The following is a 17,450-nucleotide window of genomic DNA, read 5'->3' as shown; positions in this document are numbered from 1 at the left end:
TCTAAGTAAATGTTAATAATGATAATAAAGGGAAAAATTTAGAAACAGAGAAAAAAAAAACAACGAAAATAATAATAATAGCACTTTGATAAGATCAGAGAACACAATCTTTTAAAATACAGAACAAGAATGAGTGTCTTCCTAAGACCTAACACTCAAGGTTTGTTCTCAATTTCAAAAATTTACTCAAGGCATTTTTTGTTTGTTTTGTTTTGTTTTTGCAGTTTTTGGCCAGGGCTGGGTTTTGAACCCACCACCTCTGGCATATGGGGCCAGCGCCTTACCCTTTTGAGCCACAGGTACCACCCTACTCAAGGCATTTTAATTAATAAGAATGAGGTAAGTGTTGAGAAAGAACCCTTGAAACTCACTGTTCCAGGCTGTTGTGAACTAGACACCATCTTTTATTAACTGCAGCACCAACAACACCATTGCAAAGGGAAAGTAATCTCCAATACCACTGTGATCAAAGAAAGAACCTTTCTAGAAACAAGACTCCAACGGAACTTATGACACTGATTCTTCTTTGACAGTGATAAGCTACACTTGGATCTTCCTTCATTTTAAGTCCATCCAAAGATTATCTTCATGAACAAATTAATTATTGCAGATTTTACATAAAATATGAAAGAGAAGACAAATTCTATTCTTTCCCTTCTACAGTGCTAAGAAAAATGTTTTTTTTCCTTGCTAGAAAACAATAAACACACACACCTATTAGCTATTCCCTGGTCTGGAAAGGGTAAGCTTAACATGCCTTATACACATATGTAATATTTCAGTGATTAAGGCTTTATTTAATATTAGGGAGAACAGCACCAGATGAACTGATACAACTGAATAACAAATCCTTACAAAATCTACACATTCTTAAAATTTGCTGTGACTTTTATTAGCATTTAAAATGCCTTTTATATTTGTTCAGTAACAGAGGGAAAAGCTAAGTTCAAATAATAGGACTGATAGCCCTGTTAAAACATAATATGGTATGCCAAAGAAATGGTTAAATAGGAGGCAACCATCTACTTTCAGTTTTAAACCTGCTCCTTCTGTTAAAGGTACTGTTTACTGGGTGGCGCCTGTGGCTCAAGGAGTAGGGCGCCGGTCCCATATGCCCAAGGTGGCGGGTTCAAACCTAGCCCCGGCCAAAAACCAAAAAAAAAAAAAAAAGGTACTGTTTACTTTTAACAAAGATCTAATAGTTAACTCATTCAAAAAATATTCAGTGTCTTATCATTTTACCAAGCATCAAATTTTGAAGTAAAGGAGCTTGCCACGTATAGTTTCAAATTATTTTAGTTCTACAAATTTATCTCATAGGAAATATCTAGATGTTTAGAAACAGTATGTCATGAATTCCCTCTCCATCCATTTTGCATTTTTAAAAACTCTTCTTAAGGAGGAGCAGATCCAGAAACCCAAATTTTATCTATCCAGGGGTGGTTATCCTAGAAGTACTCCACTTCCCCCCAAAATATAAAATCCAGCCTCTCTTTTAAATCCGGAACACACAGATTGCTTACTGAAGCATTCCAGTCTATGCAACATTCATAACGAGACAAACGTTTCTTGCAGCCCCCTCAATTAGTAACCTTTTGCACACACTTGCTTACCACCTCCATCTGCTGCAAAGGAAATCTGGAGCCCCAGAGAGGAGAACCCATCTTTAAACAGCTGCAGAAGTAATTACCCCCAGGAAAGGACAGATTCATTTTCTTCTGTACCTTCCAGATTGTCCAGGTTGCTGTATTTGTTTTTAGGTGTGTTTGTTTTCTTGATAACTGAAAGACCAAGAGCAAGATTCAATTTAAAGGCTTCAATTGATTACACACCCGGGGAAATTGTACACGTGAAGAATTCCACCTCTCGAACTGCCAAGAAAAAACTCAGTCCTTCTATACCACGCCTAAAGGGTAGTCTTGTAAAGGACAATTCCCTTGTATTCTTACTAAATAGATAAATCAGTAAAAAGGGCCAGGGGCATCAACGGCCTATCTCAATCTTTCATAAAAGCATGATTGTGGTAAAACACAGTGACTTCCTAGGGGAAAAAAGATAAATAAATAATATATGTATAAATAAAGTTTGTTCAAATCTTGGATCTCCAAGTACCATGCTCTTTGAGCCACTCCGAGCAGCTCTGGCTTCTTTGTGCCAGCCCGGAGGAGGCTCTGTCCACCAGGAGACTGCGCTGCAGTGACACATGGTCAGAACTCAGGCAAACCGCAGCCCCTCAAGGGCCTGACCTGCTGACTAAGCAAAGTTAATCAGCCTCCCACCCCTGTTCTGCTAAATCCCTAAACAAAAAGCACAAGCACACAATGGAAGGCATTGGCACCTGTGAAAGCATCTTAATCACTTTCAAACAGGAAGTAAATTCCTGGAGAAAGAAATCTACATTTTCAACTAATCCTTAGCTCTATTAACAAGAACTTGCAACAATGATTAAAACCACTAGGACACCATGCAATTAACATTAACTTTCACATGGTTTTAGCTCTGCTACATTTAAATTTTATTCAAAAATTTTGAAAAAGGTGCTCTGCAACCTGGAAAGATTTTTTTTTTTTTTAAAGCAAATGAGTTGTTCTATACTGAACACTGTACTTCAGGATCACTTTAGACTCAACGCTACACCAAAACTAAGTGTACACACAAAATTTCAGCCCGGCCAATGTATCAACCACCAATTACTAGACAGAGGCAAACAAATGGTTAGTGATGTCATTGATTAATAATTATGCTCAATCTAACTTTTATTTACCAGCTATTTTCTTCCTACAAAGATAAACAATTAAACAAAACCAGTCTAGAGATCTAGCTGTTAAGAACGATTTTCCAGGGCTAGGAGATATTCTATTGATTTAATCAGCATAAAAACATTCAGCAAGAGTAAAAACAGCCCTTCTGCAGTCCCACACTGGAGAGGAAAATACAAATGTACAACTTGGCAAGTAAGTCACACATCTGATGGAAAGAAAATGATATGCAGGGGTCCTGTCGACAGCAGATGGCAGGGAATTAATCCCATAGAGCCTTATTCCTTCCAAGGATAGTGCCTTCCGATAAGATTTTTCATTTGTAACATTTACATTCCTAAATCAATATAAAACGTCTCTAAGTATTCTGATAGAAAAAGATTGTTAATGACTCATCCAAATGTCTTCTACAAGAAAATGTGAACTAGATACGTGTTGTCTCCTATAATGAAGTTTCTGATTAAGGGAAGGTCTTGGTCATGCTCTTTTGTTTATCAGTTTCTTGGAGGATAGATTTGTTTTTCAAAAATCCATTCAACAGGACTTATCTCTTTTCTACATATGTACATTCTTAAAGCATCTGTTACTCTGATGACAAACACCCTGAAAGCAAATAACTTTGGAAACCTCAACCTTTAAACACAAGGGACACCTCCAGCTGCAGCTTCTCTAGAAGGCAAACCTCTGGCTTTTCAAATGTGTTTCCCAGATATAGCAAGCAAAGAGCTGGGGGAAAGCCCATTTAGGTACCCTTCCTGGGACACAAAAAGGGTGGTTCGGCTAACATGGCATCCCCACTTGACCACATTACAGTCCAACATGTTTGTGAGAACTGATATAGAATACTTTTTTTTTGAGACAGTCTCTCACTTTGTCACCCTAGGTAGAGTGCCGTGATGTCATAGCTCACAGCAACTCAAACTCTTAGCCTCAAGAGTTCCTCTTGCCTCCTGAGCAGCTGTGATGCCATAATGCCTGGCTACTTTTTCAGATGTCTTGCTCTTGCTCAGGCTAGTCTTGATCACCTGAGCTGAAGCAATTCGCCTGCCTCAGCCTCCCAGAGAGCTAGGATTACAGGTGCCAGTGACCATGCCCGACCTGAATTCCTTTTTTAAAATCATCCCTATGTGAAACTGGCATTTTCTCTGAGTGTGTGGCAGTGAAGAACACAATGACTGTGTGTACACTTGGACGCCATCATCTTAATGCACACGAGATGTCAGCAGTTTATCCACCAGGGGTTGCCTTCGTATCATTAGTACAAAATGTCAACCCAGTGAAACAGGCAAATGCCGTAATATTACCATGAAAATAGCTCTAACCCAGCAGACCCCCCAAAAAGGTGTTAGGGATACACAGGGGTCGGCTGCATTAGCTTTCTAGGGCTGCTGTCACAAAGTACCACATACTGGTGGTTTAAAACAACAGACATTTATTGTCTCATGGTCCTGGAAGCTAGGTCTCAGGGTCATGCTCCCTCAGACAGCCCTGGAGAATTCATCTCTACCTCTTCCTACTCTGGTGACATTGTGTATTCCTTGACCTGTGACATTATAACTCCAATCTCTGCGTCCATCTTCACATGAGGCCTTATGAGGTTGTCCAATTAAGTTCACAAGATAAGTGCTACATATCTCATTGTTGAATATTACTAGAGTCACCTTCAAGGTGCTCCCCTCAGAAAGCTCTGCACTGACGCCGCCAGCACCTAGTCCACCCTTCAAAGCAATTTTGGAACTTTTTCTGGAACGGCCATCAAAACTGCCATCGTACAACTTTGGACAATTAAGTTCTTGAACTGGAAAAAGTGCTACATACCTCACTGCTGAGTATCACCACGGTCACCTCTGAAGTACTCCCCGTGGGAAGTTATGCACCGACGCCAGGGCCTAGTCCACCCTTCAGAGCACTTTTTCTTTGTAAAAATAAACCCATGAAAAGCAAGAAGGCAGGGGAAGCATTCTACTTTAAGAGACTGAAAAAGAAACAACCAAATGCAATGCAAGAACTCTGAGTCTATCCTGGATTCATTCCTTTAAGGAGGTATAAAATATATTTAAGGATAATTGGGAAAATTTGAATATGGACTCTTTATTAGATGACTTTTTTTTTTTTTGAGACAGAGCCTCACTTCTGTTGCCTCAGCCTACCTCACAGCAGACTCAAACTCCTGATTTCATGCAATTCTCCTACCTCAGCCTCCTGAGTAGCTGGGACTACAGGCATCTGCCATAACACCCAGCTCATTTTTTTCTATTCTTAGCAGAGACGGGGTCTCACTCTCCCTCAGTCTAGTCTCGAACTCCTGAACTCAAGGGATCCTCCCCACTTGGCCTCCAAGAGTGCTAGGATTACAGGTGTGAGCCACCGTGCCCCATCTAGATGATACTATTAATCAAAGTTCATTTTCTCAGTTATAAGTTCATTTTCTCAGTTCATTTTCTTAGTGTGCTTAAACAGAAGAATGCTGAAATTTATTCTTGGGAGACAGCGTGGAACTATCCAGGAGTAAAGCTTTTGATGTCTAAAACTTACTCTTAAAAGAATTCAGCAACAACAAAAAAGGATGCAAATAAGAGAAAGAAAGCCAAGGTGGCAAAATGTTACTGACTAGTGACTTCCACAAAGACACCGCTTCTGTGTATTTGGTAATAAATCTATTTAGCCAACAGAAAACTTCCCACGGTCACTCCTCCACACCGTGAAACATTTTATTATTTAAGCAACTCCCCAATCCAGAAGCAGTACTTCTTATCTAAATATCAAGTCAGGACTATAAGGACCATTATTCAGAAACCAGAACAGCTGGTGCTTTTTTTTTTTTTTTTTTTTGTGGTTTTTGTGAACCTGCCACCTCTGGCATATGGGACCAGCGCCTACTCCTTGAGCCACAGGCGCTGCCCCAGCCGGTGCTTTAATTGGTAAAGATGCATAATGTTCACTTGAATCCATCATGGTGTCTGTCGGACACACAATCATTTCTGAAGTCATTTTTCATTTTTAGCTTTACCTTGGTGTAAGAACACCACCATTTTGTTCACTAAACACATAAGGGATCGACATCAGGGAAGCCATAGGAAAATGCAAATCAAAACCACTTTACACCCATTGTTTTTAGCCAAAAGGGAAGATGACAGTGTCATCAAGGATATGGAGAAATCAGAACCCTCCAAATGGTTGCTGCAATGTAAAATGGTGCAGCTACTTTGGAACAGTCTGGTAGCTCCTCAAGAGGTTAAACAAAGAGTTAAAATATAACCCAGCAACTCTGCTCCTAGATAAATACTTAAGAAAGATGAAAACATGTCCACCCAAAAACTTGTACACCAGTGTTCACAGTATTATCATTCATAATAGCCCCAAAGTAGAAACAACCCAAATGTCCATCAACTGATGCATGATAAATAAAAGTGTGGGGTACATGCATACAGTGAAATATCATTCAGCAATTAAAAAGAAATAAAGTACTGGCCGGGCGAGGTGGCTCACGCCTATAATCCTAGCACTCTGGGAGGCCGAGGCAGATGGATTACCTGAGCTCAGGAGTTCAGGACCAGCTTGAGCAAAAGCGAGACTCCATCTCTACTAAAAACAGAAAAACTAGCCCGGCATTACATGGGGTGTCAGATGCCAGTAGTCCCAGATCCTGGGGAGGATGAGGCAAAGGGATCACCTGAGCCCAAAAGACTGAGGTTGCTGTGAGCTAGGACACCGTATCGCTCTACCCAGGGCACGGAGTGAGACTGTCTCAAAATAAATAAATAAATAAATAAAAATAAATAAAACACTGCCATACACCACAAGGATGAATCTTGCAAACACTGCACTAAATGAAAGAAGCCTGGCACAAAAGGCCACACACTGTGTGACTCCACTTACAGGAAATGTCCAGAATAGGTGAACATACAGACAGAAAGTAGGGTGGTTATTGGGAAGCAATAGGATTTTCACCCTAAAGGAGGTAAAAATGTGCTAAAATTGATGGTCATGACAGTTACACAACGTTGTAAGCTACTAAAAACCACTGAATGATAGAAACACTTTTAAGTGGTGAACTGTATGGTAAATTACGTAGTATAGCTTTAAAAAAAATTTTTTTTGTAGAGACAGCGTTTCACTTTATTGCCCTCAGTACAGTGCCCTGGCATCAGACAGCTCACAGCAACCTCCAGCTCCTGGGCCTAGGCGATTCTCTTGCCTCAGCCTCCCAAGTAGCTGCGACTACAGGCGCCCGCCACAACACCCAGCTATTTTTTGGTTGCAGTTTGGCCGGGGCCGGGTTTGAACCCGCCACCCTCAGTATATGGGGCCGAGGCCTTACTCAGTGAGCCACAGGCGCCGCCCTGTAGTATATCTTAATAAAGCCATTGTTTTCAAAAACCAGAACCATTAATACTTTTCTGGCAACTGAGTCTAAGAAAATATTTCAGAGAAAAGCACTCAGAGGGGAAGTTATGCAGAGCTATCATCCTGGGGTAAACAAATCAGCTGCAGGGTCTTCATTTCCTATTAATCACAAACCAGGACAAGGATGCTCCTTGAGCAACAGTAAAATGTCATGACGGAGCAGATGAAGCGGTGTTGATTTCTAAAGGAAATAAAATACATTCTTTAATTACGAAATCCTCCCCAGATGTCTTGGCAGGTTCTCATGATAGAAATAAGCTCCTTGCCACTACATTCGGAAGAAAACAGGAAAACAAATGAATCTAAAGTACTACTGAGAGAAATCCTGCACTAAATAATAAACATTTTAGGAAGGATATATAGAACTTGAACATCGGGCCGGGCACAGTGGCTCATGCCTGTAATCCCAGCACTCTGGGAGGTCCAGACAGGTAGACTGCCTGAGCTCAGGAGTTTGAGACCAGCCTGAGCCAGAGCCAAGACCTTGTCTAAAAATAGCCGGGCGTTCTGGCAGGCGCCTATAGTTCCAGCTACTTGGGAGACTGAGGCAAGAGAATTGCCCAGGCCCAAAAGTTTGAGGTTGCTGTGAGCTATGTTACCACGGCAACAAAGTGAGACTCTGTCTCAAAAAATAATAATAATAAAATAAAAATAACTTAAACATAAAATATCTTTTTTTGAAATTTTAGGTTAATGTAGGTATACAAACAGATTCCACAGTTCGCATTTGCAAGGTTAAAGTCCAATCTGTAGGTGTGTCTCATACCTCAGGTATTGTACCATTCAACCATGCAGGGCACTCGTTGGGTGGGAATTTACCCAAACACTTCTCCCCTCTCCTACTTCTCTCTGCTTGAATTTCATTGAGTTCTTTTTTCTCATGTCAGCATGTATGTGTTAGTCTGCTAGTTTTTTTGTTTGTTTTCCAAGACAGTCTCACTTTATTGCCCTCGGTAGAGTGCTGTGGTATCACAGCTCACAGCATCCTCCAACTCCTGGACTTAGGCGATTTGCTGGGACAATAGGCAACTGCCAGAACGCCCGGCTATGTTTTTGTTGCAGTTTGGCAGAGGCCAGATTCGAACCTGCCACCCTCAGTATATGGGGACAGTGCCCTACCCAATGAGCTTTACAGGCACTGCCCCTGTCTGCTAGCTCTGATTTAGTACTGGGTACACGTGATATGTCTTTCTATTCTTATGATTCTTTGCTTAGAAGAACGGTCTTCAATTCCACCCAGGTTGTTGCAAAAGATACAAAATCTCCATCTTTTTGTGGCTGAATAATATTCCACTGTACATATACATCACAATTTATTAATCCATTCCTATGTTGAAGGGTACTTGGGTTCTTTCCACATCTTTGTGACCATGAACTGTGCTGCTATAAACATTCAAGAACATAAAAAAAAAAACTTGAAAACACAGCTGACACTCTGGGATTATAATTCATCTTCTTTGAATGGGAAATTACCAATGGGATACAGCTGTTTTCAAAAAGACCTATTCCCAAACTTAAGAGCCACATTCCCCATTTATATGCAAATGTCTGCTGAAAACTTTTTGAAAAAGATGTCACCTAAGATTGAACATCTTTCACCTTGACTATGAGATTTAATCATTTGCCATTTTATGTTTTTTTATGTCTACTGTTGCAAACTGAAAAGACAGCATCTTTCCAGCGGTCTTTTTTTTTTTTTTTTTTTTGAGACAGAGTCTTACTATGTCACACTTGGTAGAGTGCCGTGGCATCACATCTCACAGCAACCTCAAACTCTTGGGCTTAAGTGATTCTCTTTCCTCAGCCTCCCAAGTAGCTGGGACTACAGGCGCCTGCCACAATGCCCGCCTATGTTTTGATTGTAGTTGTCATTGTTGTTTGGCAGGCCCGGGCTGGATTTGAACCCGCCAGCTCTGGTGTATGTGGCTTGTGCCTTAGCCACTTGAGCTACAGGCACTGAGCCAGTCACACTGTCTTAATAACAGTTACTGGCTTCATTCCATGTGAGGGTTCCTGGATCTGGCTTAGAAGGAAAAGATAAAGTGGGGGTGGATGATGGAGGAGATGGCACCCGTCAGGAAGCAAGGTTGTGCTCAATGAGCATGTGCAGGAATCAGAGCGCAGGGGAGGGCGGAAGGGTGGCCACTTCAGCTCACCCCATCAGCAATATCTGAAGAAGGATGTCTCCCTACTGGCAGTGGAGAAACCTGGTAGGCTGGACACCAGGCCTCTGAACTGTCTCAGGGCCCCACATCCTACACCTTCCCTGAAACCTGTCATGCTGTATGTAAGTTCCTGCCATTATCCCTGTTACTCTGGTCTATGAAAATACTTCATTAATTAACAGTGATATGTAGCTATGGTGTGCTATTATGGCTGCATTCTAGGAATGTAACAGGTCCTGATAACCAGGGTCATAAATAGTCTATAATGACTATAGATGCAAAAGCTTGTCCTTGTTCTAGGTATCTACAACCACTTCGCAAAATTTGTCACAAGACTTGGTGTTAGCACTTTAGAGACCACCCAGTAACCCAACTTTAAGTCCCATCTTCTCTGTTGACCAAGGTTTGACATTTTGTGGATTCTTCCACATTGCGATGTGTTCCTGGGGTTTTGATAACCATCTCTCAAAGAACTCAAAATGTTAATGAGGCTTTTAAGGACCAAAATCTACACTTCCGACTTTAATCCAGCAATATCTGACATTAAAATGTGACTGTGAGAACTAAGTACAATAGTCCAAATGGACAGTGACCAGTATAAACCACAGAATGATGTTATTTCTATGAATATAGCAAAAAAGCATACTGAATGTTCTCCATCAGCCACTTCTCGCATTTTAGATTACAGTGAATATAAAATCAATTAAATCACCACAGCTTTTTATCTCCCTCCCTACTTATAAGCTAGAGTCTCTCTCATTCTCAATTTTCTCTCATGTTCCTCTATCTGCTGGTTTGTTTTTTTTGACAATAAAAGGAGGTTTTTTTATTCAAAGGTATAACTGGATAAGTAGATTTGTTTACAACCATTCTTGTGAAATACTTTTTAAAAAAATACAACCAACTTCTTTGCAAATAGCATACAGATACCTCAACTATGATGACTTAATTTTTGGTGGATAATGTACATGATTAGGCAGAAATAGGCAAGCTCACACTGGTAGATTAACTATCCAATACTCAATCAAAACTCCATTTGTGGCTCCCACATCTTTATCGATTTCTGTTCCCACTTCGTCTTCTACCATCTTGTTGACTTCCTGAGCAACTCCCCTGTCGACTCTGTCTACCAGACCGGCCACCAGATCGACCACCTGATTGACCTGGCCTGCCTGACCGGCCACTTGACCAGCCATTCCTCTGTCTGGAATTAGAAGATGGGTTTCCATCATAATATTCTTCAATTTCAGGTAAGTCTGGCTAGCACTGAGAATATCCAGTCTGAATCAGGCCACTCGGCCTATAACCTTTCTGACTCAGCCGTGGGAACATCAAAGCAAACACCCATATTTCCTTTTAGGAGGCACATTGTGGTAATCTGGGACACAGCATTACTACTCAGTTTTCTGTTAAGTTCTTTCCAAGCACAGCTGACATCCTGTATTTCCTCTAGGCTTTCCAAAGTCGTGGTCACAAACCCCTTATCAGAGGTGATTAAAGATCGTGGTTCAAAGTTTGATGCACCAGAAATGCGGGCTAATGCTGCAGCCAATGCATCCACTGTCCCTTCTCTTCTATCAGTCTCTGAGCTGGTGGTTGGAGAAAATCAACAGCAGCATAAGAAACTGAAGCCAGAGACCTGATGGCATCCATGCTTTTAGACTTAACTAAATCCATTGTAGAAGGAACACCTACTCATTTAAAAGTAATTCCTGCTTTTTGTTCCACATCTTAGTTGACCTCTTTCTCTTGGTTGATAAAAACATATACAAATCCCTGTCCAGCCAGCTCTACCTGTGCGTCCAGAGCGGTGGATATAGGACTCAACATCCTGTTTTATGTGCGGATTCGTTGCCATTTCAGTTACATTATTCTTGATCTCACAGAAAATAATAGCCCTCCCTTCAGAACCACTGTAGACTTGAAGGACATCTCCAATAACTGCTGGCCTCTGAGACCAATGACACTGGATGGCCAAATGTTCCACAGTAGTTGCAGCCTTTTGAGTCATTTTTCCAACAAGGTCAACCTGTTCATATCTGGATTTCATGTATTTTTTTGCAACTTTGTATACCCACTATGGGCAAGATGCAGAAAAAAGTAAAGTCTGAGGATTAAATTCAGAATCAGTTTTGTAGGATTCATAAATAATATCTTCAACTTGCTCAGCAAAACCTAAATCTAACATATGATCCACTTCAGCAAGCACAACATGGCTCAGTTTAGAAAGATCCAATCGGCCGCTCTGCAAATGGTCTTTGATACAACCAGGGGTCCCAACCAAGATGTTAATACCATTTCGAATATGATTAATTTGGCTTTGATATGACGTTCCACCATAAAAACATGCCACACTGAGCTCCCTAGTTATACCTTTGAAGTCTTTGGCTACTTGGTTTGCCAGTTCCCTTGTTGGAGCCAAAACAAGTACCTTTGGTGAGCAGCTTTTAATTGTTTCTTAATTTCTTTGGAGTCTTTCAATCAAGGGGATGGTAAAAGAGAATGTCTTTCCTGTTCCTGTCTGTGCTTGAGCTATTAAATCTTTTCCTTCATATACAGGACCAAAGGTCTTAACTTGAATAGGAAACACGATGTGTTAGCCCTCGACCTTTCAGAAGCTTTATAGTTTCTTCAGAAATAGGAAAATTTGAGAAGGCTCCTTCTTTCTGTTCACGTGTTAGTGTCTCCTCCAGTTTACTGTCATTTGACTTATGAGTAGAACTATCTAAGGATGATACGCGTTTTGATTTTTTTTCATATTCATCAATATCTCCATTTGGTAGATCTTTTCTTCTTGACTTATGATATTTAGAGCATTCATCTGAAAGTCTATTAAATCCTTCTTCAGCATCTCCATTTAGCTTCTCTTTCATTTTAGCTTTTTTGGGCTTGGGAGCATCCAAGTCATTCACAACACCATTTTCTCTTGTTTCTGATTTCTTGTGTGAGTCATAATGGTGCCTTGACTTCCTTCTATCACTCAGCATTGTGTAATGTGTTTTCATCTTGTTTAAATCTTCATAACAACCTTATAAGGGAAGTACAGGTCCATAATCCCTTATCCGAAATTCCGATATCCATAAAGCTCTTTTGCCTCTCCTTCCTCTGGCTCTCGGACTCCTCCAGCTCCATAATGTCCCCCCAGAGGAGTTTCCCAGGCATTCCTGGCTGCTGCCACCGCCGCCTCCCTCCAGGCACAGGGGCCACAACCACCTACAGACAGCGACTGGCAGCTACCGCGTGAAAGGAAGCGGGGTGGGGAGCAGGGCGGGGCCAGGGCAACGCGTCACTTCCGGAAAGGAAGGGGAGAGGAAGAGGGGGGCAGGGCGGGGCCCCGGCCAGGGCCGTGCGTCACTTCCGGGACACGCACCGCACCGATCTGCTGATGTTTGATATGTAGTAGTCTTAAAAAAGGAAAATCAAAGTTTCAAAAAGTTGAAATGATCTAAAACACTGTTGTTCTAACACCATATTATTTTCATGTTGTTCTTTAAACTTTCAGAGACGTGTAACTTTTTTTTTTTTTTTTTTTTTTGGCCGGGGCTGGGTTTGAACCCGCCACCTCCGGCATATGGGACCGGCGCCCTACTCCTTGAGCCACAGGCGCCACCCAGAGACGTGTAACTTTTGTTTTTTTATTTTAGAGACAGAGTCTCACTTTGGCGTCACGGCTCACAGCAACCTCCAACTCCTGGGCTTAGGCGATTCTCTTGCCTCAGCCTCCCGAGCAGCTGGGACCATGGGCACCCGCCACAACGCCCGGCTATTTTTTTGTTTGGCCAGGGCCGGGTATTTGGGGCAGGCGCCCTAGCTGCTGCGCAACAGGCGCTGCCCCATGTGTAACATTTTTTATACCATCACTCTTGTGGAGTACAGTTCTGTGTATTTCCCCCATTTCAAAGCCATAAATATTTTCCAAAGTAGCTAAAATTTCTCATGTGTCCCATAATTACGAAGATCAGATATATGCACCACAAATACTTCAATTAATCCATCTTTCCACGTCTTAACTAAGGCCGTGGTAAACATGTATAATAAACATTTTATGAGATATAGCTTCCCTTCTCCTTTGTTATCTTGTTAAATTTCAAGAACTAGGAACAGTGGAACAAAAGATATAAACCAGCAGTTCTCAACCTGTGGGTGGCCACCCACAGAACTGTATTAAAGGGTTAGGGCATTAGGAAGGTTGACAACCACTGATATGAACACTTACATGGTTAGATTCCCTGCCAATGTGCTTCATGACACTTGATCTTTTAAAAGGCACAGGAGGCTAATCCCAACACTCTGGGAGGCCAAGGTGGGTAGATCCCTTGAGCTCAGGAGTTTGAGACCAGACTGAGCAAGAATGAGACCCCATCTCTAAAAATAGCCAGGCATTGTAGCAGGTGCCTGTAGTCCCAGCTACTTGGGAAACTGAGGCAGGAGGATTGCTTGAGCCCAAGAATTTGAGGTTGCTGTGAGCTATGCGACCCATGGCCCTCTAGCCAAGGTGACAGAGTTCAGCCTGGTTTTAAACTCATGAGCTCAAGGGATCCCTCAGCCTCATCCTCTCAGAGTGCTAGGATTATAGGCGTAAGCCACCATGCCCAGCCTATTTTTGAATCTTGAGTTTAAACTAAGTAGTCCTTTCTCCATAAAGGCTTGAGGTTGCTGATGCCAGGTCACTCTAGCCTACCGCAATGGAGACTCTGTCTCCAACAAAAATAAATAAAGTTCAAATAACAATAGCACTTCCCTTCCTAGACTTTGATTTTTGAAAAATTTTTAGGAGGGGCCAATCGGATTCCTGTGAAGGAAAAGTTTGAAGCTGCAGTAAGAACCTAAATCAGACCAGTTAACAAATATCATCTGCTTCTAGTTATTCGGTAACATTTTTCAATTAAGAATGTTTTGATTACTAAGAGGGGGTAAAGTGTACAGCATGTAAATTACACCACAGTAATGGTATAGCAAATAGCAAATAAGAATGCCTTCATTTAAGATGGAAGCTTAAATTTGTCTCCCACAAATTTCCATCTACATCATCCTTTGCAAAGGAATGAGATTTTTAAAGCTAAATTTATTTACTCTTTTAGCCAAAAATATTACAGACATACTTATATCACATAAAAATGGATCTTTAAACATAAATTTGTATATCCTAGTATCATAATGCAGAATTTACTGGCAAAATAAGATTTACACTAAATGTATATCTTATTCCTTTACAATGTTAGTGGGACTTCAACCAAAATTAGTAATTTGCTTTGAACATCCATACCCCATTTTAGAGGTAGCCAGGCGTTGGCTGGCTGCAAGGAAAGTCAGGAGTTCATTCAAAATTCCTCCCCGGGGCCACACCCTCATCTCAGCACTTTAGGGACTGTTGGGTCCAGCCAAGCTAACATTCTTCAATCCTCTCCTCTCTTTCCTTCCTTTCCTTCTGCACACCACTAACTTTTCCCTGGACTGTCTCTGCCCCAAGCTGGAGACTGTACTGACTGGGATGAGAACAGAAGGCACAGCCTTGAGGTGGGAATGCTAAGACAATGACCTAGAGTCTTCCTAGACAAAGAAACAGAACAGGTCGAAATTGTACAGCAAGTAGATGAAATGGAAGCCAAGGGGGTGGATGAGATATCTCAAGAGAGCATGAAGAGTAAAAATGACTGAAGAAATATGACCAGAAGGAATTTGGTGTTTGTTGAATGGATGTGTCAACCACCAGTTTTGCCTGGATATAGCAGAAAGAATTCTGAGCTAGAAAAAGCTCAAAGCTTTCAGTTCGGTACGTGGTAAATCTCTTGCCATTAAGTTACGCAGATGCTCAGAGAATCACGGTGTAAGTCAAAGAGAAAAATCTCAATTTAACAGAAGAAAGGCTTCTAGGAAAGTCTCACGAACACATTTTATCACACATAAGAAATCTAAAGGCTGACTTGACTTAGCTAATCAACTACCTTTCATATGCAAGCAAAGAAAATGGGCTTGAACTCAGAAATATAAGGGAACTGAGACCCAGAGAACTTACTAAAACTGTAGACTTAAGGCTCGGGGCTCGTAGCAAGTGGTCACAGTGCCAGCCACATGCACCAAAGGTGGCGGGTTTGCACCCGGCCCGGGCCTGCTAAACAACAACAAAAAAAAAAAATAGCCAGGCATTGTGGCAGGCGCCTGTAGTTCCAGCTACTTGGGAGGCTGAGGCAAGACAATCGCTTAAGCCCAAGAGTTTGAGGTTGCTGTGAGCTGTGACGCCACAGCATTCTATCGAGGGTGACATAGTGAGACTGTAAACTTAGGTGCCCAGCACTCCAAGAGGCTGAGGGCTGAGGTGAGAGGATCCCTTGAGTTCAGGAATTTGAGACCAGCCTGATAAAGAGCAAGACTCTGTCTCTACTAAAAATAGTTGTGGCCATGGAACTCGCGCCTAGACAATAGAGTAAGACTCTGTCTCAAAAAGAAAAAAAAAAAGCTGTAACAGGCTTTAAGAATTCTTTTATTTTTGGACATGAGGGAAGATGGAAAACAAAGATGTTCTAAACTTTAGTTACTCCACGTCAGATACTTGCCTGATGAAGATGAAATAATCAAACGTTTACACTTTTAATGCAACTTGGCCATGTTTCTGCTTCAGAGAGAATTTCCTAAATCAAAGCTAGTGTGACAATGGAATAGAATATGTTTTGACACAAATATGATCAGGATTCTGAGTCTACATTTACATTAAAGTAAGTGTTGGAAAATGAACTGCAGTTGTGGAGCATTTCTCTGCAGCCTCGCCACCACACTACACAGAAGCATGTTTAAAATAAACGAAGGTGGCGAGGCGCTGGAAGCTCAATGATTAGGGCGCCGGCCACATGCACTGGGGCTGATGGATTCGAACCCAACCCGGACCTGCTAAACAAAAACAAAAAAAAAAAGCTGGGCGTTGCAGTTGGTGCCTATAGTCCCAGCTACTTAGGAAGTTGAGGCAAAAGAATTACTTGAGCCCAAGAGTTTGAGGTTGCTATGACGCCACTCTACCAAGGGTGACATAGTAAGACTCTGTCCTTAGAAAAAATAAATAAGGGCAGCGCCTATGGCTCAGTGAGTAGGGCGCCGGCCCCATATGCCGAGAGTGGTGGGTTCAAACCCAGCCCCGGCCAAACCGCAACAAAAAAATAGCTGGGCGTTGTGGCGGGCGCCTGTAGTCCCAGCTGCTGGGGAGGCTGAGGCAAGAGAATCGCATAAGCCCAGGAGTTGGAGGTTGCTGTGAGCTGTGTGACGCCACGGCACTCTACCGAGGGCGGTACAGTGAGACTCTGTCTCTACAAAAAAAAAAAAAAAGAAAAAATAAATAAATAAAATAAAATAGCCAGATGTTGGGCGGCGCCTGTGGCTCAGTGAGTAGGGCACTAGCCCCATATGCCGAGGGTAGCAGGTTCAAACCCGGCCCTGGCCAAACTGCAAAAATATAGCCGGGCATTGTGGCAGGCGCCTGTAGTCCCAGCTGCTCAGGAGGCTGAGACAAGAGAATTGCCTAAGCCCAAGAAGCTGGAGGTTGCTGTGAGCTGTGATGCCACGGCACTCTACCGAGGGTGACAAAGTGAGACTCTGTCTCTACAAAAAAAATAAAATAAAATAGCCAGATGTTGTGAGGAGCACCTGTAATCCCAGCTTGGGAGGAGGCTAAGGGAGGCTAAGGCAAGAGGATCGCTTGAGCCCAAGAGCTGGAGGTTGTCGTGAGCTATGACATAGTACTCTACCAAGGGTGACAAAGTGAGACTCTGTCTCAAAAAAAAAAAAGAAGGAAAGAAAAATCAAAGGCAATAAAAAGAGCTTTCCTTTGTTTTAGCTTTATTTACCATACACACTGATGGAACAGAAGAAAACATGTAGCGGACCAGCAAGGACACATCTAGAAACCCTTGGTTTTTGTGTTCTCTGCCAACCCTCAGTGAGATACAGCCAGGGAGTGGAGGAAGGGGAATGTACAGGCGCCAGGCTGGAGAACCAGAGGGCAACCTCTGAGGAATATCCGCGACTGCCAGCAGAGGCTCCTCAGGTCCCAGGGTTCTGGGAGGCATCCCCTCTGCCAGGAAGCGTCCCCTCTGCCGGGAAGCGTCCCCTCTGCCAGCATCTCTAAGGCATC

At 42.2% G+C, this 17,450-nt stretch overlaps 1 protein-coding gene and 1 pseudogene across 1 annotated transcript in view; both read right to left on the bottom strand.

Moving 5' to 3' along the window:
- AKAP12 (A-kinase anchoring protein 12) overlaps positions 1-17,450 on the bottom strand; it is a 113,033-nt gene that overhangs the window by 69,749 nt on the left and 25,834 nt on the right. The gene's annotated exons all lie outside the window — the stretch shown is intronic.
- On the bottom strand, positions 10,267-12,493 carry LOC128586545 (ATP-dependent RNA helicase DDX50-like; annotated as a pseudogene).

This window comes from Nycticebus coucang, chromosome 5 (genome assembly GCF_027406575.1).
Source record: "Nycticebus coucang isolate mNycCou1 chromosome 5, mNycCou1.pri, whole genome shotgun sequence".
Lineage (NCBI taxonomy): Eukaryota > Metazoa > Chordata > Mammalia > Primates > Lorisidae > Nycticebus > Nycticebus coucang.
The sequence above is the reverse complement of the archived record's forward strand: the minus strand, read 5'-3'. Positions and strand labels throughout refer to the sequence as shown.